The 26,108-nt window shown below is 38.9% G+C and overlaps 1 long non-coding RNA gene across 1 annotated transcript; it reads left to right on the plus strand.

The window, feature by feature from the left end:
- Positions 1-5,586: 5,586 nt before the first annotated feature.
- LOC123455337 lies at positions 5,587-26,108 on the plus strand. The gene is made up of 3 exons (XR_006633848.1): positions 5,587-5,667; positions 7,042-7,171; positions 26,056-26,108. It is a non-coding gene; the product is annotated as an uncharacterized LOC123455337 (long non-coding RNA).

Below are 26,108 nucleotides of genomic sequence, written 5' to 3' on the forward strand. Positions count from 1 at the left end.
CTCCAATAGAATCCAAAACTATCCAAAAAGTTGAAGATAAGCAACACGGTCTTGGCTGGAGAGAAATACTGGTGCTGTGCTGGTCTGTGGTTGACCGGCCCCTTTTAAATTTTATTTATTTGCAAGCAGGGAGAGAGAGAGATGGAGAGAGGAGAGAGAGAATAAGAATGAACGTCTGTACCAGGGCCTCTTGCCACTGCAAATGAAATCTAGACACATGTGTCACATTGTGCATATGGGTACCTTTGCAAGCAGGTGCCTTTAACCACTGAATCATCTCTCCAGCCTATATGTAATCCTTTATTGAGTCATGGAAAAGTTGATGGATTTGCTTATAGTAAATTTGAAACTATAGAGCTATGTATAAAAATACCCATAAAACTAGAGGTAAAAGGATGTGTGAGTTTGTGAGTTTGAGGCAGGCCTGGGCTACAGAGTGAGTTCTACGTCACCCTGGACTAGGGTGAGACTCCATCTCAAAAAATTAAATAAGCAATCAAAACTTTGGGACTAGGAAGATGGCTCAGTGGTTAAAGGTGCTTGCTTACAAAGCTTGCCAGCCTAGGTTCAACTCCCCAGCACCCATGTAAGGCCAGATATAAAGTGACACATTTATCTGTGATCCAAAGGTACCTATGATGTTGGGAGGCAGAGCCAGGAGAGTCGAAAAGCTAACAGGCCAGCTAAGTGGTCTCACAGAAATAGAGGGAGAAAAGTGGGAAATAACAAAGAGCAAAACAATCCAGTTCAATCAAGAATCTTCGTCTCTTATCACTTATAATCAGATTCTTTTTATTTGAGTATGTGCATGGAGGTCAAAGGACAACTTGGAGATGTCTGTGCTTTACTTTTTTTAATTTTAATTTTAATTTTTTTTTTGAGTCAGGGTCTCTTGCTGCTGCAAAGGAACTGCCAGACTGCAGACTGTCAGACCACAAAAGATGTGTGAAGGAGGGCATGGTAGCACATGCCTCTAATCCCAGCATGCAGGAGGCAAAGGCAGGAGAATCATGAAACTCAGGCCAGTCTGGCTGACATAGCACATATAGTGAGATTCTAGCTCAAAAATTCATATTAAAAAATAAAATAAAATAAAATAAATTCATATTAAAAAATAAAATAAGAGGAAAGACAGAGGGGGAAGATAGGAAAGGAGAGAGAGGAGAGAGGGAATTCTAGAAGGAGCAAGAGAGTTTGGAAAATCTTATAAAGAACTTGATTCCTTTTCTTTCCTGGAGAATTTTTATTTGTTCTTCAAGATCAAACAAATGTTACTTCATCTCTCAAACCACCCCTAATTTCTAAGCAGATCTGGTTCTCTGTTTATACTCAATCTATTCCTTTACTACTGTACCAAAACAATTTAAAATTTCATTTACATACCTCCTTTCTTTAGTAGATTAGATTGCCAGAGAAGGCAAAATAACCATTCACTCAGCACACTTACTGTGTGTCCTGTGCTGTGGAACATGTTGCCACTTCTTGAGCTCACAATACTCACCTTTTATGTCCAGTCTTAATACTTAATACACTGCCCTATTGTTGAGTTGCCAAGTAATAGAGTAGCAGTGAAAGGACCAGTGGATGGATGGGCTCTGCTGGATCGGTAGAAAGGGCTCCAGTTTTGCACAGAAGTTTCAGTGCCCAGATTTGTAAACTGAGCACTGAGCACAGAGAGAAGATAAGCCACAAAGGAGTGCAGGCCTCCCCATTCTGCAGAGCAACCCAGTACCTCAGTTCCTGGTGACCCTGTGGGGATAGAACAACTGGACTGTGTGGTGTCTCTCAAGTGACTCTAGGAGATGGCAGACATGGCCTGGCTCTGCTCTGTTCTGAGAAGACAAACGATCAATGTCTGGTTGGATTGAGAGAAACCCCATGGTGGCTCTGCTGCTAACCAGCCAGTCTGGAGAGCAGAACCCTCATCTCTTCTTGCTGATTCTTCTCTTGCAATGCTCCCCTCAGATGTTGTATCACTGTTCACTTTAGAGCTGTTGCTGATCACATTTGACAACTGGGAGTGCTCTTCCAAGAGCTCTTGCACCATCCCTGGCTCCGAAGTGGAGCTTGCTCTCTGCACTTTGCCCCTCAGGGGTCTCTGGGCTAAACGTCACACTTGGGACCTGGATCATTACATAAACTCTGATCTGGTTCCACTAGCACCGTGATTTCTGTGGTTGAGTTTGGCATAAATGAATCTAAGCTCAAAAGAGAGCCATCAATCTTACCTGGCTCCTTGTCAAGTCCCTGTTCTGTTTTCTGCTGTTCTAATCCCTGGCAGGCCTCACCAAGTACCTCATTATCAGAGGGTGACAAACTGCACATTTAAGGTTTGAAAAAAGTTTATCTACTTGTTGTTAGCAACAAAATTAGGTTTCATTATATATTTTTAAACATTTTATTTTTCCCCTCCCCTGTCTGCCCCCTCATTGTGCCCCCCACAGTCTCCTTTCACTTTCATATTACACGTTTCCTTCTGTCCTTCCTGTCCTTTCTCATCCCTTTGTGTACCTCTCTTCATCTCCTGTCTTGATTCATGGTCTCTATTCTCATATCCCCTTCTTTACTTATATACAAACAATCTGCATGTGATTGAAATATGAGATTTTTGTCTTTCTATGCCTGGGTTACCTCATTAGTATAATCTTCCAATTCTTTCCATTTTCCTGCAAATCTCATAATTTCATTTTCCTTTACAGCAGAACAAAAGTCTGTTGTGTATATTTACCACATTTCATTGTCCATTCATCAGTTGGTGGATGTCAGGGTTAAGTCCATTTCCTTGCCAGTGTGGGTAGAGCAGCAGTGAATGTGAATGTGCAAGTACCTCTGTGTGGGGTACAGAGTCATCCGGGTGCATGCCCAGGAGGGGTTCGGCTAGGTCATCTGGTAGTTCAGTGTTTAGCTTTTTGAGTATCCTTCACATTGATAGCCACAGTGGCTGCACCAGTTTATACTCCACCGATAGTGAATAAGTGTTTTCCTCTCCCCACAACCTCACCAGCATTTGTTGTCATTAATTTTCTTCATAGTAGCCATTCTGACTGTGCGGTGAGATGAATATTTACTTTTATCAAGAAAATAGTCACCTTTCAACTTTCTCCCTTCTTTCCTTTCCATATATATCAAGCACATCTTTACTTGCTATTCTGATTTTTTTCTGATTCAGAGAAACAGGTTATATTAGTTATCTATTACTGTGTAACAAATTAACCTGAAAGTTAGCAGCTAAAAAGAACAATCTTTCGTTGCCTCAGGGCTCCCATGAGTCAGGAGCTTGGAAGCCATGTAGTGGAGTGGTTCTGTTTCACGAGGACACAGTAAAGGCATTGCTGGGCTGCTGCCATTTGGAAACTTGGGGAACATACTTCTAAAGTGGCACACTTACAGGACTATTGCCAGAAGCCTCAGTCCCTCATCACTTGGGCCTTTCTAGAGGTAGCTTGGATGTTCTTCTGTGATGCCAAGTGGCTTTGCCAGCCTGAGTAAGCCAATAGAAAACAATGGCATAAATGATGTGTTGTCTGATTTTCTCTTGAAGGGAGCCACTAAATGCCACCTGCACTCAGGAAGAGGGGAACCAGTCTCTGTCTTTGAAAGAAATGAATATTCAAGAATTTGTGAACTTCTTTTAGAGATAGCACCAAGTTTCAGTGCCAAGGGGAGGACACTTCCCAGTAAGCTGCTGGCCAGGGAGGCCCCTGATGCCCCCAAAACATTACAGGCTATTGCTAAGGCTCTTGGTTGCCTACCAGAACTAGATGGTAAGACCCTATTGTTGAAGATACCATATGTTTAAAATACAGATTGCTGAGATATCAAGCTGGAGCTGACCTGGTAGCCTCCTCCCATGCAGTCTGTTGGCAAGAAGAGTCATCAATAGCCTTAGCCAGCAGTGGATCCTGCAAGTTCTGTGGCTGGCCAGCCAATCCAAATGTAGCAGTTGGTGCAATGGTAGCCTGTCTGTTATGGGGGAACCAACTGCTCTGATTGGACTTGAGGTCTGCTCCACCAGAGGGAATTTCTGCCTGGTACTGAAAACCTAGTCAAAAGCCTATGGCTCGGGAGGTTGTAAGACCCAAGGGGGAAAACTACTACTGTTTTCTGGCTAACTGGATATATTAAGCCCACCAAGCAGCAGGCTGCTGGAGGTGTGTCACTGGGGCGGGTCTGCATTCCAGCCCAAAGGTGTGGATGGAACAGTTAGAGCTTTGGCAGTGGTGGTGTGTGTTTGTTGGTGTAGATTTTTGCTTGTTTTGGTTGTTTCTCTTTGCTTGAATCTAAGGAAGTAGGCAGCTTCTTTTGCCATTGTTGGAACTTTATTTATATTTTCTTGAGATAATATTGAATTAAGGGTTGCTCAATATTATACAGGAGGTAATCAAATCAACAGTCAAACATGAACAAATGATAGATTTAAATCAAAATTACAAAAGCTGGGCTGGAGAGATAGCTCAGTGGTTAAAGTGCATGCCTTCAAAGCCTAATGGCCCAGGTTCAATTTCCCAGTAAACATGTAAAACCAGATGCACAAAGAGGCGCATGTGTCTACAGCAGTTAGAAGCCCTGGTGCACCCATTCTCCCCCTCTTAAAAATAAATAAATAGAATATTTTAAAACAATTTAAAAATTTACAGGGCTGGAGAAATGGCTTAAAGGTTAAGGCGTTTGCCTGCAAAGTCAAAGGACTTTGGTTAGATTCCCCAGGAGCAAGATGTACAAGGTGGCACATGCGTCTGGAGTTCATTTGCAGTGGCCTGGCAACCCATTCTCTCTCTCTTGCAAATAAATGAATGAAAATAAAAATGCTTTTAAAAATTATCAAATATTTGCTTGTTTTTGGCTTTTCAAGGTAGGGTCTTACTCTAGCCCAGGCTGACCTGGAATTCACTATGTAGTCTCAGGGTGGCCTCGAACTTACAGCAATCCACCTACCCCTGCCTCATCCGAAGTGCTGGGATTAAAGGCAGGCTACCTACCATGCCCACTCATCTTTGCAGTTTTAAAACTATTTTTATGTATGTATGTATATGTAAATATCTTGTCTACTTGTGGTGATGTTTTATATTATTTACATTGTAGCAAATGAGCACATAAGTAAATAGTTATATAAATTAAAACTGTTAAATTAGCCCAAATCTCTTTTAATCCATAGTGTAATTAAAATCTCAAAGCAGGACAAAAGTGCATGTAATAAAACAGTCTTGATTGATCATTGTCTCCGTTCTGGGTCCACAGAGGCCTAAATTAGTTTCTGTTTCTTGGAGGAAATTAAGTGGTTCTCTGGACATGATTGTTCCTGCTTCAGAGTACAGCCTTGGCCCTCTTGGATAATTATCCTCATGGGGGAGATGGTTCTGCTAGGCTCTGCTATTCCTAGAACCCAACGTGTGTGCCTTAACATGCTAACCTGCAGAGACAGATAACTAAAGACAAAAGACAAAACAAGAAGCTTAAACACATTGCAAAAGATCCAAGTAGGTTAAAAAAGATGTTTGAAAGATAAAATGTCATTGTGGCACGTATATGATTAAGGCTGCTGTAATTAAATGTTACTCCTTGTTTTCCTCCCAGGTCAGATATTGTTGGATGCTTCTTTCATCAGTCAGTCTGCTTCAGGCAGTAAGGAGAAGCCACAAAAGCAGACCATAGGACAAACACTCTGAGGTAACTTTTAAATTTAGTTTTTAGATTTTTAAACAACAGAATAAAATAAAGAGAGTCCAAAAGGCCTAAAGGAACTGATTAGAGAACAAGAATAAGTCTAATTAGTAATCTTAACCCCAGGCTAAAGGAAGATCAAAGGGAAATATTGTCATAGCTGTAGGAAAACAGGACACTGGACAAGACCTGCCCCTAGTGGGGTTCTAAGAAAAAGGGCTTTATGGCCTCTACAAAGAAGGAAACCGCTGTAATGAGTCCATTTATAAATGCCATGTAATAATTAAGGGGGGATTTTGAGCTTTGTCCTGCTTTCATAGATTTTCCTGGATTTTGATGCTTATAGATAAGGGAAGCTTAAGTCATTTATTAAGCCATTGACATTTTTATATTTCGAATAGATCCATCTTTAGCCTTGTAGGTGCTTCTTGGAACAAGACCTTTATTAAAAGGTCTGGACATGTGGTTAGGTGCCACCAAGTGGCCATCTTGGGAAGTGTAACACCTAAAGCTTGCATGAATTTTGATGTTACCATTTTTGCCAGCCCATGGGGGCAGATCATTGTATTCTCCTGGAGTAATGAAATCATATTAAGTAACTGCCATTGTAGTAACAATCATAAGTAAATTAGCAAAGTCTGCTTGCTTTTAAAAGTAAGTGGCTAATGTATTTCCTCTTGTCTTAAATGTTTAGAATGTGCTCCAGTTTTGAAATGATGCTGCTTCTTTCAGATGTTTTCTTCTGTTGGATCATCATTCATTGTGCATGCTTGATGTATGTGTTCAAGGAGGCTAGATAACCCATTTTATTTCCTAGTATGTGAAAATCTTAAACGACCGAAAGGCATAACTGCGATCAGAGAGTGGTTGTGAATTCTTAAATCTTCACCAGGTAGCATGTTTGCAGCAAGAGGCAAAGAGCTCAGATGATACACTTTATACAGTCACGAAAAAATTAATATATCAGCACTGACCAAGAGAATCCCAGTTATCATGGGGAGCAGTCAGAAGGAAGGAAGGAAGGAGGGAGGGAGGGAAGAAGGGAAGTCAGTGAGTGAGAAGTGGAATGTCTATTGGCATTAAGCTTCAGCACCAAGACAGTGAGGAAGGCCAAGGGGACAAGGAGGCAGCGGAAGCTGATGCAAACCAAACTGATGAAGCACTTCTGAGACCTGAGCTAGGTGCAGGAGAGATGGCTAAGCAGCTAAATGTGCTTGCTTGCAAAGCCTAATGGCCCAGGATCAGTTCTCCAGTACCCACATAATAATGCCAGATGCACAAAGTGGTACATGCATTTGGAGTTTGTTTGCAGTAGCAGAAGGCGCTGGTGCACCCTACTCACTCTCTGTTTCTTTCTTTCTCAACTAAATATGTAAATAGAGACCTGAGCTAAGTTCTGCAGCTGATTTGAGATGAAGGCAGAGACACAAAAAGGAGTCTGGAGATGAATTGCATGAAAATGAAGATGAGAAATAGGAGCTCAAAGATGGGTGGAATGGTGAAGAAAAAGGTAAGTTTCAACTTTAAGAGCACTTTACCACCTAGCATATGATAAATCTCTAGAGAAGTCCATGAAGAATTCTGAGTTACAGAAGCACCAAGAAATGGTTGTCTTGTTAAAACATCTTTTCAGGACCTCAGATGGATGAAATTCTATTGCATACCAATTCTGAGGAGAAAACAGAAGATGTACAAAACAAAATCTTAAATTAGAAAGAAAAAATAGAAGAACAAGAAACAGAAACCAGTACCAAGCTATGATGACAACATGAAAATGAAGGAGTAAAGGCTGATCCAAAACACTGACTTAGATGAGAAGGTTCAACCAAAAAGGGAAAGTGGAACAAAATAAGGAAAAAGAGATGCTCAAGAGAACCCCTAATGGAAATGACAAATCTCAGTGGAAAAGCTGCCTGGACAGCTATGCCAGCAGAATCGGTCATGAAGAGCACAGAATACCAGGACTTGAGGATGAGGCACAGGAAGATCAGAAGGCCAAAATCAAAGACAAATTCATTTTAAAAAGATGTGAACAGAACATGAAAGAAATGTGGGACACCTTAAAAAGAACAATGTTAGACTCATAGCATACAAGAAGGGGCAGAACTTCAGGTCAAGGGCATAGAGACCATCTTCAGTAAAATTACAGAGGAAATATTTCCAGACCTCACAAAAGACAGGCCATTCAGGTACAAGAAGTGTGTAGAACACTGAGTAAATAGGATCAGAAAAGAAATTTCCTATGTCACATTGTAGTTAAGACACTAAACAAAGAAAGAGTACTAAAAGCTGAAAAAGAGCTCATCATTTACAAAGGTAAGCCCATCAGAATAGCATACAATTTGTCAGTGGAAACTTTAAGAGACAGAAGGGCTTGGAATGGAGTATTTCAACTGTTAAAAGACTGTGGCTGCTAACCCAAATAACTATACCTAGCAAAATTATCCCTCATAATAGATGCATAAAGAAAAGGTTTCAGTGATAAAAGTTATATGAATATATGACCCCTAAGCCAACCCCAACGAGAATACTGGATGGTACTTCACACTGAAGAAAAGAATTAACATACTCAAGATGCTACATGAGGGGAAAAAACAATAATCAAAAACAGAACAGTTGTAAAAGCAAATAAAGATCAAGGAAACACCAGACCACACAAAAGAATTAACATTACTGGGATTAACTCAAACCTTTCAATAATAGCTCTGAGTATCAATGGATTCAACTCTCTAGTCAAATGGCACAAGTTAACAGGCTGTATCAGAAAATTGGATCCATTAATTTGCTGTCTACAGGAAACCCACCTTGTCATTAAAAAAGGCATTACCTTAGGGTGAAAGGATAGAAAAAGTATCACAAGCACATGGAAATAGGAAATAAGCAGGTGTGGCTATGTAAATGTCTGAGGAAATAGTCTTTAAACTAACAGTAACCAAAAGAGATAAAGAGGGCTACTTTATACCCATGAAAGGGACAATTTAACAAGAGGATGCTGCAGTCATAAACACACATGCAACAAATACAGGTAGACTGAATTGTTTCTTGAGGTAGAGTCTCACTCTAGCCCCGGCTAACCTGGAATTTGCTCAGGCTGGCCTCTAGCTCATGGCAATCCTCTTACCTCTGCCTCTATGCCTTGTGGGAGATTGAACTTTCCAAAAATTTTTACTAGACATAATGCTAAACATAAATACCAATACAAAAAATAGTGAATGACTTTACTACTCCACTATTATTGATAAATAATCTAATCAGAAAATAAATAGAAAAACAATGGAGCTAAATGGCATCATAGATCAAATAGACTCAACAGACACCTATACTACATACTCAATAGCTGATGGAAATTTTTCTAAAATATAACATATATTAAGACACAAAGCAAGTTTCACATATATTAGGCAAATTAACTCATATCTAACCACAAAAGCAAGAAATTAATAACAAAAGTAAATACATAAACTCCTAGATACTGAACAACACACTATTGAACAATAAATGGGTCATTGAAGAAATCAAGAAGGAAATAAAAAAATTCCTCTAACTAAATGAAAATACCCAAACCTATGAGACACAATGAAAACATACATAGTAGGAAAATATATTGCTCTAAATATCTATGTTACAAAAGCAGACCTTAATTAATTGTCTTAATGGTATATCTGAAGGATCTAAAAAACAAGAACAATCTAAACCCAAAAGGAACAGATGGGAAAAAATTATCAAGATCAAGACAGAAATCAATCAGTTAGAAATGAAGAAAACAAATTAAAAATTTGATGAAACAAAGAGCTGGTTATTCAAGAAAACAGACTAAACTGATAAACCCCTGGACAAATTAACCAAAAGAAAGAGAGGGAAGACCCTAATCAATAAGTTACAACAATATTACAGATGAAAAAGGAGATATTAAACACATGCCATAAAATTTGGAGAATCAATGGACATGTTTCAAAAATCTATATTCTACCAAACTGGAAAATCTCAAAGGAATGAATGAGTTTCTTGACACATATGCCCCACCAATCCTAAACCCAGGAGAGATAATCTAAATAGAGCTCACTGGAAGATATCCCATCCCTGACACTGAAAATTGTCTAGTAACAATCTATGGCTTCTGAGTGTGCCATTATCCAAAAGAAATAGGTTTCCATTTGGCTTATATAACATCTTAAATTTTGATTAACTCTCCCTTTACTCAATCCCTTCCCCTGACCTCACTTAGGCTATCACACTCCTGTTCATCTACTTACGTATGCACAATACCCTCTCCTTAAGTCCTCCCTTCTCCTCCCAGTCTTATAACCCCTTTCTAGTTTATTAGCCTCTGGTCCTGATTTTTACCAACTCACACACAAATCAAACATTTGTAGCTAGGATCCACATATGAGAGAGAACATGTGGTATTTGGCTTTCTGGGCCTGAGTTACCTCACTTAGTATAATCCTTTCCAAATCCATCCATTTCCCCACAAATTTCATAATTTTATTTTTCTGAGGGACAGCTATGCTGGTTCCATTTCCCAGCTACTGCTAATAGAATGGCAATAAACATGGTTGAGCAAGATCTCTAAGGTAGCGAGATGAGTCCTTAGGATATATACCTAGGAGCGCTATAGCTGGGTCATGTGGTAAATCTATTTTTAACTGTGTCAGGAAACTCCACACTGATTTCCACAATGGCTGGAGCAGATTACATTCCCACTAACAGTGGAGAAGGGTTCCTCTTTCTCCACATCCTCGCCAGCATTTGTCATTTGTTTTCTTGATGACAGCCAATCTGACAGAAGTGAGATGAAATATCAAAGTAGTTTTAATTTTGCATTTCCTGATGATTAAGGATGTAGAACATTTCTTTTTTTTTTTTTAATATTTTTGTTTATTTATTTATTTGAGAGCGACAGACAGAGAGAGACAGGTAGAGGGAGAGAGAGAGAATGGGCGCGCCAGGGCTTCCAGCCACTGCAACCGAACTCCAGACGCGTGCGCCCCCTTGTGCATCTGGCTAACGTGGGACCTGGGGAACCGAGCCTCGAACCGGGGTCCTTAGGCTTCACAGGCAAGCGCTTAACCACTAAGCCATCGCTCCAGCCCAGAACATTTCTTTAAATGAGTAATGGCCATTTGTATTTCTTCCTTGGAGAATGCTTGCTTCAGTTCTGTGCCTCGTTTTTTGTTTTTTGTTTTTTTTTTTTTTTTTTTTGAGTGGATTGTTTGATTTTTTTTATTGCTTAATTTTTTTCTTTCGTTTTTGGATATTAGGCATCTGCATCTGGTGGAGGTATCATTGGCAAAGATATTCTGCCTTTGTATGGGTTGTCGGCCCTATTTATGGTGTGCCTGTCTGTATAGCAGCTTTTTAGTTTCATGAGATGCCACTGGTTGAGTATTTATTTAATTTTCTGGGTTACTGCAGTCATACTCAGGCAGTCTTTCCCACTCCTCTATCTTGGAGAGTTCTCCCTATTTTTTCTTCCAGTCATTTTAGAGTTTTGGGTATTATATTGAGGTCCTTAATCCACTTGGAGGTGATTTTTGTGCTGGGTGAGAGACATGGATCTAGATTTCATTCTCTACATGTATTTATACAATTTCTCCACCATCATTTTTTAAAATGCTTTCTTTCCAGTGTACATTGTTGGCTCCTTTATCAAAGGTCAAATAGCTGTAGTTGCTTGAGCTAATGCCTGGACTTTCTATTTTGTTCCATTGATCTGTATGTCTGTTTTGTGCCAGTACCATGCTTTATTTATTACTGTAGATTTGTAGTATAACTTGAAATTGAGTATGGTGATTCTTCCAGAGGTGTTTCTTTTGCTGAGGATATTTTCGGATATCTGAGGCCTTCTGAAGCTCTATATGAATTTTGGGCCTATTTTTTCCATGTTTGTGAAGAATCTGGCTAGAATTTTTATTTGTATTGAGTTGAATCTGTATATTGCTTTAGGTAGAGTGGCTATTTTCATAATTCTACAAATCTATAAGCATGGGTTTTTTCCCATCTTCTCAGGTCCTTTTCAATAACTTTCTTCATTGTTTTTATGTTTTCATTATATAGATCTTTCATTTCCTTGGTTAATAATAGTCCCAGATACTTGATTTTTTTGTAGTTATTAAAAATGTGATGGCTTTACTGATTTCTTTCTCCACAATTTGTCTTTACCATCTGATTTTGTATCCTGTCACTTTACTGAAAGAATTTTTTATCACCTTTATAAGTTATTTTGGTAGAGTCAGGTCACTTACACAAATAGGATTAGTTTGAGTTCTTCCTTTTCAATTTGCATTCCTTTCATTTCTTTTTTTTTTTTTTTTTTTTTCCGAGATAGGGTCTCACTCTATCTAGCTCAGGCTGACCTGGAATTCATTATGTAGTCCAGGGTGGCCTCAAACTCGTGGTGATCCTCCTACCTCTACCTCCCAAGTGCTGGGATTAAAGGTGTGCGCCACCATACCTGGCTCTCCTTTCATTTCTTTCTCTTGTCTTATTGCTTGGACTAGGACTTCTAGTGCTATCTTGAAGAGCATTGGTGAGAGTGGGCACCCCTGTCTTGTATTTAATGTTAATGAGAATACTTCAAGTCTCCATTCAGTATTATTTGGGCCTTAGGTGCTTTATAAATAGGCTTTGTTATGTTGACATATGGTCCTTCCATCCTAGTCTCTCCAGCATTTTGACTATGGAGAGATGCTCTATTTTGTTGAAGTCCTTCTCTGCATCTATTGAAATGATTGTGTCATTCTTATGTTTAAATTTATTTATGTGGTATATTGTATTTATTGAGTTTCATATATTAAACTACCCTACATCCCTGAGATTAAGTCTACCTGATCAAGGTGGATAATGCTTTTGATGTATTCTTTAATTTGGTTTGCTAGGATATTATTGAGAATCTTTGCATTTAAGTTCATCAGACTTTTGGCCTACAATTTTCTTTTCTTGTGTCTCTATTTGGTTTTGGGACTTATAGTAATGATGGCTTCATAGAAGGAGTTTGGAAGCATTTCCTCTTTTCCAAATGTGTGAAATAACTTAAGAAAACATGGTTTTAGTTCTTTGATGAAGATTTAAAAAAAATAATTAAATCTTTATATTTGTTGAAAGAACTACAAACTACATGGTGCCAAGGAAAGGCACCATGTGGCTAGAAATCCCACATGAAGGGCCTGGAAAAAAACATGGAAAGGATAGAGAAAAGAAAGTTCAAGGAGCTCCTGCCATGTAGGGAGCTGGAGGGGATAAAGGAGTCCATGTGAAGAGTAAGGTTGGGGGCCCTCCCTGTTGGGCCTGGGCTGAGCCAAGCTAGACCCAGCCAAGGAAAAAACTCACCCACAGCTGGAAGTCCCCAAGTGGTCAGGGAGCCTGCCTTCCCCTTGCAAAGGTACTTATGACCGCATGGGGGTGGACTGTCTTCCAGCTCACATGAACCAGAGGGCCAGCTGGTTGTTTAGGGCTAGGAAGAGGCTAGTCCTGGCACCAAGTTCCAGGGGCTGAACGTGTCCAACTACAAAGGTTTGGTAGAATTTAGCTGATAATCCATCAGGTCCTGAACTTTTTTTTTTTTTTTTTTTTGGTTGGGAGGTTTTTAATTACATTTTCAAGCTCACTGGATGTAATGAGTTTGTTTAGGAAATTTATATATATAGTGGGCTTAGTTTTGGTATGTGGTATGTGTCTAGGAATTAATCTGCAATTTCTTGCTTGAGTATTTTAAAGTTTTCATTGTAGAGATCCTTCACTTCCTTGGTTAGGTTTATTCCAAGGTATTTTATTTTATTGTTTTTCTCAATTTTTATTAACATTTTCCATGATTATAAAAAATATCCCATTGTAATACCCTCCCTCCCCCAACTTTCCTCTTTGAAATTCCATGCTCCATTATATCACCTCCCCATCTCAATCATTCTACTTACATATATACAATACCAACCTATTAAGTACCCTCCTCCCTTCCTTTCTCTTCCCTTTATATCTCCTTTTTAACTTACTGGCCTCTGCTACTGAGTTTTTTCCTTCTCATGCAGAAGCCCAATCATCTGTAGCTAGGATCCACATATGAGGGAGAACATGTGACGCTTGGCTGTCTGGGCATGGGTTACCTCACTTAGTATAATCCTTTCCAGATTCATTTTTCTGCAAATTTCATAACTTCCTTTTTCTTTACTGCTGAGAATTCCATTGTATAAATGTGCCATATCTTCATTATCCACTCATCAGTTGAGGGACATCTAGGCTGGTTCCATTTCCCAGCTAATATAAATTGAGCAGCAATAAACATGGCTGAGCACATACTTCTAAGGAAATGAGATGAGTCTTTAGGATATAGGCCCAGGAGTGCTATAGCTGGGTCATATGGTAGGTCAAGTTTTAGCTGTTTTAGGAACCTCCAAACTGATTTCCACAATGGCTGGACCAGATTGCATTCCCACCAACAGTGTAGAAGGGTTCCTCTTTTTCCACATCCATGCCAACATTTATGATCATTTGTTTTCATGATGGTAGCCAACCTGACAGCAGTGAGATGGAATCTCAATGAAGTTTTAATCTGCATTTCCCTGATGAATAGTGACATAGAACTTTTTTTTAGAGGCTTATACGCCATTCGTATTTCTTCCTTGGAGGACTCTCTATTTAGCTCCATAGCCCATTTTTTGATTGGCTTGTTTGATTCCTCATTATTTACCTTTTTGAGTTCTTTGTATATCCTAGATATTAATCCTCTATCAGATATATAGCAGGCGAAGATTTTTTTCCCATTCTGTAGGTTGCCTCTTTGCTTTATTCACAGTGTCCTTTGCAGTGTAAAATCTTTGTAATTTCATGAGGTTCCAGTGATTAATCTATGGTTTTATTGCCTGAGCAATTGGGGATGTATTCAAAAAGTCTTTGCCAAGACCAATATGTTGAAGGGTTTGCCCTACTTTTTCCTCTAGCGGTTTTAGGGTTTCTGGTCTGATGTTAAGGTCTTTAATCCATTTGGACTTAATTCTTGTGCTTGGAGAGAGAGAAGAATCTATTTTCATCCTTCTACAGATACATATGCAATTTTCCCAACACCATTTGCTGAAGAGACTGTCTTTTCTACAATGAGTGTTTTTGGCATTTTTATTGAATATCAGCTGGCTAGAGCTACCTGGACTTACATCTAGGTCCTCTATTCTGTTCCATTGATCTACATGTATGTTTTTGTGCCAGTACCACGCTATTTTTGTTACTATACTCTGTAGTATAGGTTAATATCAGGCATGGTGATACCACCAGCCTTATTTTTGTTGCTCAGTATTATTTTAGATATTCGAGGTTTTTTGTGATTCCAAATGAATTTTTGGATTGTTTTTTCTATTTCCATGAAGAAAGCCGTAGGAATTTTGATAGGGATTGCATTAAATGTGTAGATTGCTTTAGATAAGATTGCCATTTTCACAATATTGATTCTTCCAATCCAGGAACAAGAGATTTTTTTTACTTCCTTGTGTCTTTGGCAATTTCTCACTTGAGTGTTTTAAAGTTTTCATTGTAGAGATTCTTTACTGCCTTGGTTAGCTTTATTCCAAGATACTTTATTTTTTTTGATGCAATTGTGAATGGGAGTGATTCTCTGATTTCATCCTCTGTGTGTTTGTTGTTAGCATATATGAAGGCTACTGATTTCTGTGTATTTATTTTGTATCCTGCTACATTGCTGTAGGTTTTGATCAGCTCTAACAGTTTGCTAGTAGAGTCTTTAGGGTCCTTTATATATAGAATCATGTCATCTGCAAATAATGATAACTTGATCTCTTACTTTCCAATTTGTATCCCTTTTATGTGTGACCCTTGCCTTATTGCTATGGCTAAGATTTCCAGAACTATATTAAATAAAAGTGGACAGTGGACACCCATGTCTTGTTCCTGATTTTAGTTGAAAAGCTTCCAGTTTTTCCCCATTTAGTAATATGTTGGCTATACGCTTGTCATATAAAGAATTTTTTTTTTAATTTTTTATTTATTTATTTGAGAGCGACAGACACAGAGAGAAAGACAGATAGAGGGAGAGAGAGAGAATGGGCGCACCAGGGCTTCCAGCCTCTGCAAACGAACTCCAGACGCGTGCGCCCCCTTGTGCATCTGGCTAACGTGGGACCTGGGGAACCGAGCCTCGAACTGGGGTCCTTAGGCTTCACAGGCAAGCACTTAACCGCTAAGCCATCTCTCCAGTCCGAAAGAATTTATTATATTGAGATATGTTCCTTCTATTCCCAGTCTCTGTAGGACTTTTATCATGAAGGGATGTTGGATTTTGTCAAATGCTTTCTCTGCATCCAATGAGATGATCATGTGATTTTTGTCCTTCAACCCATTTATATAATGTATTACATTTATAGATTTGCGTATATTGAACCATCCCTGCATCTCTGGGATAAAGCCTACTTGGTCAGGGTGAATGATCTTTCTGATATATTCTTGTATTCTGTTTGCCAATATTTATTTGAGAATTTTTGCATCTATGTTCATGAGGGAGATTGGTCTGTAATTTTCTTTTTTTGTTCTATCTTTGTCTGGTTTTGGTATCAGGGTGATGCTGGCCTCATAGAAGGAGTTTGGTAGGATTCCTTCTTTTTCTATTTCATGGAAAAGCTTAAGAAGCAATGGTGTTAGCTCTTCCTTGAAGGTCTGGTAAAATTGCTGAGTGAATCCATCTGGGCCTGGGTTTTTTTAGTTGGGAGATTTTTGATAACTTTTTGGAACTCCATGCTTGTTCTAGGTCTATTTAAGTGATTAATCTCATCTTGATTTAATTTACGTAGGTCATATAAATCAAGGAAATCATCCATTTCTTTCAGATTTTCATGTTTTGTATAGTATATGCTTTTATAGTATGGCTCTATGACTTTTTGAATTTCTCTGGCATCTGTTGTGATGTTATCTTTTTCATCTCTAATTTTGTTAATTTGTGTCTCTTCTCTCTTTCTTTTGGTCAGATTTGCTAAGAGTTTATCAATCTTGTTTATCCATTCAAAGAACCAACTCTTTGTTTCATTAATTTTTGGATTTTTTTGTTTTGCTTCTATTTCAATAATTTCTGCCCTAATCTTTATTATTTCTTCCCATCTACTGACTTTTGGTTTGCCTTGTTCTTATTTTTTAAAGGCTTCAAGGTGAAGCATTAGGTCATTTACTTGCGACCTTTCTATTTTCTTAATATAGGCACTTAAAACTCTAAATTTACCTCTTAGAACTGCCTTCATTGTGTCCCATAGATTTTGGTATGTTGTGTTCTCATTATCATTTGACTCTATAAATTTTTTGATTTCCTTCTTGATTTCTTCATTGACCTATTCATCATTTAGTAGTGTATTGTTTAGTTTCCATGATTTTGTGTATGTTCTATAGCCTTTCTTGCTATTGATTTGTAGTTTGATTCCATTGTGGTCAGATAGAATGTAAGGAATTATTTCAATTTTCTTGTATTTGTTAAGATTTGCTTTTGGTCCTAATATATGGTCTATTTTAGAGAATGTTCCATGTGCTATGGAAAAGAATATATATTCTATAGCATTTGGATGAAATGTCCTGTATATATCTGTTAGGTCCATTCCTTCTATGACCTCATTTAGTCCAGATGCCTCTCTGTTTATTTTTTCCTGGGATGACCTGTCAATTGATGAGAGTGGGGTGTTAAAGTCACCCACCACCACTGTGTTTGGTGTTATCTATGACCTTAGTTCTAATAGTGTTTGTTTGAGGAATTTGGGAGCCCCCATGTTAGGTGCATATATGCTTAAGATTGTAATGTCCTCCTGTTGGAGTGTGCCCTTAATCAATATAAAGTGACCTTCCTTATCTTTCTTGACTAACGTTGGACTGAAGTCTACCTTGTCAGATATTAGGATAGCAACCCCTGCTTGTTTTCTAGGCCCATTTGCTTGAAACGTTTTCCAACCTTTCACCCTAAGATAATGTCCATCCTTTATGGAAAGGTGAGTTTCTTGGAGACAACAACTTGTAGTATCCTGCTTTTTACCCAGTCTGCAAACCTATATCTTTTGGTTGGGGCATTGAGACCATTGATATTAAGAGATATTATTGAAAGGTGTGTATTTATGTTTGCCTTTTTCTTTGTGGTTCCGGTTCTACCTTTGCTTTCTTGTGTTAACTAGTGTTTGAGTATTGCTTGGTTTTTCCAGGTTTGTTATATGTGTGCTTTTCCTTTTCTTCAGCATGAAGGATTCTTTCAAGTATTTTCTGTACACCTGGTTTTGTCTTCAAATACTCCTTTAGTCTGCTTTTGTCATGGAATGTCCTGATTTCTCTGTCTATTGAATGGATAGCTTTGCAGGATAAAGTTCCTTGGTTGACAGTTGCTAACTTTCAGAATTTGGAATACATCACTACAAGCCCTTCTGGCTTTTAAAGTTTGTGTTGAGTAATCTGCAGTAATCCTGATGGGCTTGCCTTTGTAGGTAATTTTATTTTTCTCTCTGACTGCTTCCAATATTTTTTCTTTGGATTGTGTGTTTGGTAGTTTAAGTATAATATGGTGAGGAGAGCTTTTCTCTAGGTTTTGTCTGGCTGGTGTTCTAAAGGATTCCTGTATCTGGCACCTCTTTCCCAATTTGGGGGAAGTTTTCTTCTATGATTTTGTTGATGATGCCTTCTATGCCTTTGGAGTGAAATTCTTCTCCTTCTACTATGGTCTGAATTCTTATGTTTGATCTTTTCATAGTGTCCCAAATATCTTGAAATTCCCACTCATATTTTTCTATTAGTTTGTCTTTCTCTTTGTTGGATTGTATTAGATCTGCCACCTGGTCTTCTAGCTTAGATATTCTGTCCTCTCCTTCATCCATTCTACTGGTGAGATTTTCTACAGAGTTTTTTTTATTTCATTAACTGTGTTCTTCATTGCTCGTAATTCTGACTGGTTTTTCTTTATTATTTCTATTTCCTTACTTTTGTCCTGTATTAACTTCTTTATTTCATTAAATTGGTGTCCTGTGTCTTCTTTGATTCCTTCGATTTCCTCTTTGATTCCTTTGATTTCTTCTTTGACTTCTTTGAACATATTTATAATCATTCTTTTGAAATCTTTCTCAGGCATTTCCTCTAACTCATTCTCACTGGAGGTCATTTCTAATGCATTAATACTTTTTGGTGGATTTATATTGTCTTGCTTTTTAGTGTTTCTTGTGTTATAATGTATATATTTTTGCAACTTGGAATAATTTAATGCTTTGATTTTCTAGTTAGCTGGGTATTCTTAGCTGTATCAATCAATCTGATGTTATATATCTTCAGTGTAGGAGATGAAGATGTTAGGTGTGGCTCTTAATACTCTCAGAGTATCTACAAAAGTGTTCCTAGGGGCTTAGTTTGTCTGCTATGGGAGTATTCTAGTAGCCTGAGTGGAACAAAATACAGGTAGATTCTAAAATTTAACTAAACACTGTACACATTCAATCAAACACAGCACCGAGTATTTATGCAAGAGTAGGTATTATAACAACCAGATCCTCTATCAACAAAGAGGTTAAGATTTCTGGTCTGTTGAGGGTTCCAAGTCAGCTTGTGACCAAGTGAGACCCTTCCCTGGTGTAATCCCAGTTACCTTTTTAGATGATTTTGGTCTCAGTCAAGTAGGCTGGCTGGGTTGCTGGATTGCTGTTCCGTTTTCTGGAGCTGGGCACTGGCTTTTACTGTGGGGCAAACTGAGCCTGACAACTGTGGCCCTGCAGATCGGCATCCCCACTGCTGGAGCTACTGCTGTTGCTGCTGAAGCTGCGGCTGCTGGGTCCACTGCTGTTTGAGCTGCTGTTGCCCATGCCGGAGCCACTGCTGTTGCTGTCAGAGCTAGAGCCACAGCTTCTACCACTGCTTCTGCTGCTGGAGCTGGGCCGCCGCTGCTGGAGCTGCTTTGGCCTGCCTGTGTGGGCTCTGGATGCTCTGGATCTCTCCTACTTCTCTGCTGCCATTTTAATTTCTTATAAACCTCACTTTTTAGTAAAAGTGTGTATTTTGCTGGGCTTTCTTGGGCTTTTTTTTTTTAAACTTTATTTTATTTTATTTTATTTTTTATTTTATTTATTTATTTATTTGAGAGCGACAGACACAGAGAGAAAGACAGATAGAGGGAGAGAGAGAGAATGGGCACGCCAGGGCTTCCAGCCTCTGCAAACGAACTCCAGACGCGTGCGCCCCCTTGTGCATCTGGCTAACGTGGGACCTGGGGAACCGAGCCTCGAACCAGGGTCCTTAGGCTTCACAGGCAAGCACTTAACCACTAAGCCATCTCTCCAGCCCTTCTTGGGCTTTTTCTCCCCAGGGTTGCTTTGGTGTGGTTTCTATGCTACCATCTTAACTGGAAGTCTATTTTATTTTTTATGTGGCAATTGTGAATGAGAGAGATTCCCTGATTTCATCTTTTGCATGTTTGTTGTTTGTATATAGGGAAGCTACTGATTTTTGTGTGTTTATTTTGCTAAAAGTGATTATCAGCTCTAACAGTTTGCTGGTAGTTTTTAGCGTCCTTTATGCATAGAATCATATTATCTGTAAATAAGGATAATTTGATCTCTTCCTTTCCAATTTCTATCCCTTTTATGAATGTCTCTTGCCTTATTGCTATAGCTAAGACTTACATTAAATAAGAGTGGGGATAGTGGACACCCTTGTCTTGTTCCTGAATTTAGTGAAAAAGCTTCAAGATTTTTCCCATTTAGTATTATGTTGGCTGTAGGTTTGTCAGAAATAGCCATTATTATGTTGAGATATGTTCCTTCTATTCCCAGTTTTGGTAGTACTTTTACTATGAAGGGATGTTGGGTTTTGTTGAATGCCTTTTCTGCATTTATTGAGATGATCATGTAATTTTTGTCCTTTAGTACATTTATATACTGTATTACATTTACTGATCTGTGTTTGTGGAACTATCCCTACATCTCTGGGATAAAGCTGATTTGGTTGGGGTGAATAATCTTTTTGATATAGACTTATGTTCTGTTTGCCAATACTTTGTTCAGAAATTTTTGCATCTATATTCATAAGGGAGATTGGTCTGTAATTTTCTTTTCTTTTTTTTGTCCTGTCTTTGTCTTGTTTTGGTATCTGGGTGGTATTGGCTTCATAGAAGGAGTTTAGTAGTATTCTTTCCTTTTCTACTTTATGGAAAAGTTTGAGAAGCAGTGTTGTTAGTTCTTCCATGAAGATCTGGTAAAATTCACCAATGAAACCATCTGGGCTTGGACTTTTTTAGTTGGGAATTTTTTTTTTTTTGTAACTGCCTGTGTCTCTGTACTTGTTGTAGGTCTATTTAAATGGTTTATCTCATCCTGATTTAATTTTTTTTTAGGTCATACAAGTCAAGGAAATCATTCATTTCTTTCAGATTTTAAACTTGGAGTATATATTCTTAAAGTATGTCTTCATGATTTTCTGAATTTCTTTGACATCTGTTGTAATTGCACCTTTTTCATTTCTAATTTTATTAATTTGTGCCTCTTCTCTCTTTATTTTGGTCATATTAGCTAAGGGTTTATCAATCTTGTTTACCCTTTCAAAGAACCAACTTGTTCTTTCATTGATTCTTTGTATTGTTTTTTGGTTTCTGTTTCATTAATTTCTGCCCCAATCTTTATTACTTCTTCCCATCTACTGATAGTTATTTATTTGTTTATTTATTCAACAGAGAGAAAGAGGGAGAAAAAGAGGGAGAGAAAGAGAGAATGGGTGTGCCAGGGCTTTAGCCACTGCAAATGAACTCCAGACATGTGTACCCCTTGTGCATCTGACTTAAGTGGGTTCTGGGGAATCAAACCTGAGTCCTTTTACTTTGCAGACAAACACCTTAACTGCTAAGCCACCTCTCCAGTCCCCATCTACTGATTTTTTGATTTGTCTTGTTCTTCTTTTTCCAAACCCTTCAGGTGAAGCATTAAGTTGTTTACTTGTGATCTAATTTCTATTTTTAGAAAAAAATATATTTGTCAGAGAAAGAGGGAGGGAGGGAGATTGGGCATGTCAAGGCCTCCAGCCACTGCAAACAAACTCCAGACACTTGCGCCCCTTTGTACATCTGGCTAACATGGGTCCTGGGGAACCGAACATGGTTCCTTTGGCTTTGCAGTCAAACACTTTAACTTCTAAGCCATCCCTCCAACCCTCAACTTTCTTAATATAGGCACTTAAAGCTATAAGTTTTCCTCTTAGGACTGCCTTCATTTTGTCCCAAAGGTTTTAGTATGTTGTGTTCTCATTATCATTTAATTGTATGGACCTTATGATTTCCTGTTTGATTTAGTCTCCATGAGTTTGTATATGATTTGTAGTTTTTCTTGTTGCTGATTTATAGTTTAATCCCACTGTGATCAAATTTAATTCCAGACCCAAGGAATTATTTCAATTTTCCAGTACTTGTTAAGATTTGCTTTCTGTCCTAATATATGGTCTGTTTTGGAGAATGTTTCATGTGCTGCTGAGAAAAATGTATATTCTGTAGCATTTGGATGGAATGTTCTGTAGATATTTGTTAGGTCCATTTGTTCCATGACATCATTTAATCTAGATGTTTCTCTCTTTATGTTTTGCCAGGATGCCCAATGAGAGTGGGGTGTTGAAGTCACCCACTACAATTATGTTTGGTGTTATATGTGACCTTAAGTCTAAATAGTGTTTGTTTGATGAAATTGGGAGCACCCATGTTAGGTGCATATATGTTTAGAATTATAGTGTCTTTCTGTTGAATTTTTCTTTTCATCAATATAAAGTGACTTTCTTTATCTTTTCTCACTAATGTTGGTTTGAAGTCTATCCTGTCAGATATTAGGATAGCAACAGCTGCTTTTTTCCTAGGCCCATTTGCTTCAAATACTGTTTTCCATCCTTTCACCCTAACATAGTGTCCATATTTTATGGGCAGATGAGGTTCTTGGAGGCAATAAACAGGAGAATCCGGCCCTTTTTTTTAATCCAAATTGCAAGCCTGTGTCTTTTGGTTGGGGCATTGAGGTCATTGATATTAAGAATTATTATTGAAAGTTATGTATTTGTACTCACCATTCTTCTTGTTTTGTAGCGCTTCCTGTTTTCAGTTTACTATCTTGTTTTAACTATTATTTGAGTATGGTTTATTTTTTCCTGTTTTCTCGTGTTTGTGTTTTGCTTTCTGTTCAGCGTGAAAGATTCGTTCAAGGATTTTCTGTAGAGCTGGCTTAGTTGTCATATATTCCTTTAGCCTATTTTTGTTGTGGAATGTCCTTATTTCTCCATTAATTTGGATGGGTAATTTGCTGGGTAAAGTATTCTTTGTTTACAGTTGCTGTCTTTCAAAACTTGTACTACACCATTCCTATCCCATCCAGCTTTTAAGGTTTGTGTTGTGATTCTGATGGGCTTGCCTTTATAAGTGAGTTGCTCTTTTTCTCTAACTGCTTTCAAAATATTTGCTTTGCATGTTTGGTAGTTTAATTATAATATGGCAAGAAGAGGGTTTTTTTTTTTTTTTTTCCAGGTATTGTCTGTTCAGTGTTCTAAAGGTTTCTTTTTTTTTTTTTTTTTTGTTTTTCGAGGTAGGGTCTCACTCTGGTCCAGGCTGACTTGGAATTAACTCTGTAGTCTCAGGGTGGCCTTGAACTCTCGGCAATCCTCCTACCTCTGCCTCCCGAGTGCTGGGATTAAAGGCGTGCGCCACCACGCCCAGCTTCTAAAGGTTTCTTGTATCTGCATTGGCATTTCTTTTCCTATTTGGAGGAAATTTTTTCTATGATTTTGTTGAAAACACCTACTATGCCTTTGGAGTGAAATTCTTCTTCTACTGTAGCCTGGATTCTTATGCTTGATCTTTTCATAGTGTCCTGAATATCTTGAAATTCCCGTTCATACCTTCCTATTAGTCTGTTTTCTCTTTGTGGCACTGTATTAGATGTGCAACTGGTCTTCTAATTTAGATAATCTGTTCTTTCCTTCATCCATTATATTGGTGAGACTTTCTACAGTTTTTTATTTGACTTACTGTGTTTTTAATTGCTAGTATTTCTGACTGGTTTTTCTTTATTATTTTTCTGTCCTTATTCATGTCTTTTATTGATCGCCTTATTTCATTAAACTGGTTTCCCATGTCTCCTTTGATTCCTTTGAGCATAGTTATAATCATTCTTCTGAAATCTTTCTGAAGTATTTCCTCTAAATCAATCTCACTTGAGGTAATTTCTGATGGATTTATAATTTTTGGTGAAATTATATATTTTTGTGTTTCTTCTATTATAGTACAGAGATTTTTCCATCTTGGATTGATGCTTGAGTTTTCTAATTATCTACAATATTCTTAGATGTAGCAATGAATCTGATGTTATATATATTCAGGGTAGGAGCTTAAGGTGCTATGTGTGGCTCTTAAAGACTCTCAGTGTAACTGCAAAAGTGACCCTAGGTGTTGGGTTTGCCTGCTATGCATGTATTCTAGTAGGCATGGTGGGAAAAAATGCAGGCAAATTCTAAAAACTTAACTGAACAATTACACATTCAATGAAAACCAGCACAGGTTATTTATGCAATTGTAGCTAATAAAACAATTAAATCCTCTAGCAAAGTCAAAGTCCCTAAGGATGTGTGTGCCCCACACCCTTAATTCTGTAAACTGGGCAGCTGAGTTTTGTGGTCTGTAGAGGGTTTCAAAGTCAGCTTGTGACAAAGTGAGACCCTGCTCCAACAAATGACAGGAGACAAAGGCACTAAAAATCAGGAAGCAACAAATTACCACCTCAAAATATAGCTTATTTAAGAATTGCAAATCTGCCCATCCATCAGATTTAACACATAATTTACCCTGACATGGAAGGTGCAATTAGCACTTCCCATGCAAGCCTATATGTCAAGCTTTTTGGGTAGGTACTGACCTGGTGTAAGGCCCATTACCTTTTGTGATAGCTTTGGTCTCAGCTGGGCTGCCTGCTTGCATGGGTCCCTCTCTGCTGTGCTATGAGCTCAGGTAGGGTGGCTGGGTCAATAGGCCACTACTCTGATAGCCTGTGCTGGGTGCTGTGTAGTTGAGTTCCGTTTCCCAGGTCCCCAGTGCACCTGTGCTGGCAGTGGGGAGAGGGGAAGCTATGGGTGGCTGAAGTTGTTTCACTGATCCCTGCAATCCTCTTCCTTGCTAGCTACTCCACTGGTCCCTGTTATCCCCCCTGCCCCCCGCTACACACACACACACACACACACACACACACACACACACTTCAGGTTTCTCAAGTTTTTGTGAGGAGGCTTGTGTGAGCGGAAAAGCCCCTCACCTGGCTTTTCCTGAAGCTCAGGCTGAGCCTGGTGACCATGGTTACATTTATCTTTTGCTGCTGGAGCCGCTTCTGCCTCCTTCTGTGGTCTCCAAGAGCTCTGGATCTCTCCTACTTCTCTGCTGTGGCTGATAATTCTTATACACCTTCACTTTTTAGTAGAAGAGTTTCTTTTCTTTTTTTTTTTTTTTTGCTTCCCCTCCCCCCCCCCACCAGGCTTCTTTGCCATGGCTCCTATACTACCATCTTAACCAGAATTCCAAGAATATATTTTGCATGGACACATCATGTGTTGGTACCAACGTTTCCCTTCTCCCTGCCCTCATTCCTCAGGAGCCCTCCGTAGAAGGGTTGCTGGTATTCCCCATAGGGTTGTGGGTTACAAGTTGTGAGACCAGCAGTCAGTCGTTGGGGAGGGGGACAATGCTTCTGGGTATGACATCCCAATCTGTGCCCTCACTTCTGCAAAATTCCCTGTGCCATGGTGGGTGTATTTTAAGCCTACTTCAGTGAAAAGTTCTCAGAAGCTTCTTGATTTCTGCTTTGGTATGTGTTAAGTATCCTCAGCATCTGTCTTGTTCACCCTGGTGCTGATTGTCAGGCTCACCATGGAAGCAGCACTCTTGCTCATCTCCCTAATTCCCCTGTGGTTTCACCTGGGCCATGGCTGAAGTGTGTGTGGGGGGGTGGGGGGTGGTTTATCTCCTTGGGCCTCACTACCTTCTGAAAAAGAAAAACACAGTTTCCAATGGAGAATGAAGTCAGAATAGGTTAAATGGGATAACCATTGTTAATTTAGGGAGATTTTTGAGGGACTTAACCCCTCTTTTGGCCAAAGACTACTGGGAGCTTGTCGTTGGAAACCAAATTCTTGGTTTCCATAAGATTCTGAACTTGGTTCCTAGTTCCAGTTATGAGTTCCTTTTCACTGAGCAGATATTTTAGCCAATCAGAAAGCCATTGGCTAACCACCAAGGCTGCATGCCACCACTGCACTGGTGTGAACTTCTTGTCAGTCTGGTTGCTTCTGTGTATCTTTGACCCCTGTTTGCTCACACCATCGTTGGACACTCTCCCCCATCACTCATGGAGTGCTTTCCAGCACTAAATAGGCTAACTGTCTCTCTTCCAGATTCCAACCAGGTCTCTCAGTGCTCTGTGTCAGCAGCAAATGGTGTCTTCAGC

This window comes from Jaculus jaculus, chromosome 16, assembly GCF_020740685.1.
Source record: "Jaculus jaculus isolate mJacJac1 chromosome 16, mJacJac1.mat.Y.cur, whole genome shotgun sequence".
Classification (NCBI taxonomy): domain Eukaryota; kingdom Metazoa; phylum Chordata; class Mammalia; order Rodentia; family Dipodidae; genus Jaculus; species Jaculus jaculus.